The sequence below is a fragment of the Propithecus coquereli genome, unplaced genomic scaffold (genome assembly GCF_000956105.1).
Source record: "Propithecus coquereli isolate 6110/MARCELLA unplaced genomic scaffold, Pcoq_1.0 Scaffold175, whole genome shotgun sequence".
NCBI classification, from domain to species: Eukaryota; Metazoa; Chordata; class Mammalia; order Primates; family Indriidae; genus Propithecus; species Propithecus coquereli.
The window spans coordinates 1958407-1959084 of record NW_012142190.1 but is presented as its reverse complement, the minus strand read 5'-3'; the positions used below and the strand labels follow the sequence as shown (position 1 = coordinate 1959084).

Below are 678 nucleotides of genomic sequence, written 5' to 3'. Positions count from 1 at the left end.
CACCATAGAGCTCTGCTTTCCCGTAGCAGCTGCTGCCTCTGCCTCTGCCTCTCCCGCCTCAGCCTCTTTGCCCGGCATACACACACATTCAGATTTACGCGCTGTTTCAATCCTTGATGACGTGTCCCCGGAGACAGCCAATAGCAAACGGGCTCTGGTCAGGACAATGGGAGGTATCGGGCCAATGAGCGAGCCCCGTGAGTTGGCGGTAGCCAATAGGAGCCGCGCTGGCTGGAGAGTAATGTTACAGAGCGGAGAGAGTGAGGAGGCTGCGTCTGGCTCCCGCTCTCACAGCCATTGCAGTACATTGAGCTCCATAGAGACAGCGCCGGGGCAAGTGAGAGCCGGACGGGCACTGGGCGACTCTGTGCCTCGCTGAGGGTGAGTCTGGGGCAGCGCCGCGGCGGGGAAAGCGCCTCTGGCAGCTCCCCAGCCCGCGCGGCGGCCGGATCCCCGCGGCCGGGAGCCGGCGGGTCAGGATCCACACAAAGGCAAATGAGGGGGGACCGTGGGGGGAACTGCGCACGGAGCGAGCCTCTGCTCGGGCGCCGGGGACGCTGCCCCGCGCCGGAGCCCCGGCCCACAGGCTGCCTGAGGCGCCGGGAGCCCCAAGCCCCGCGAGTTTCCACCCGCGGCGGCGTCCGCGCAGACTGGCGCAAAAAAAAATTTTTTTTTAAT

At 65.3% G+C, this 678-nt stretch overlaps 1 protein-coding gene across 1 annotated transcript in view; it reads left to right on the top strand.

Moving 5' to 3' along the window:
• The first annotated feature begins 211 nt into the window (after positions 1 to 211).
• The window catches only part of HMGB1 (high mobility group box 1), a 34197-nt gene continuing 33730 nt past the window's right edge, over positions 212 to 678 (top strand). The window contains exon 1 of the mRNA XM_012642119.1: positions 212 to 381. The gene's annotated coding sequence lies outside the window, so the exon portion shown is untranslated. The remainder of the gene's footprint in view (positions 382 to 678) is intronic.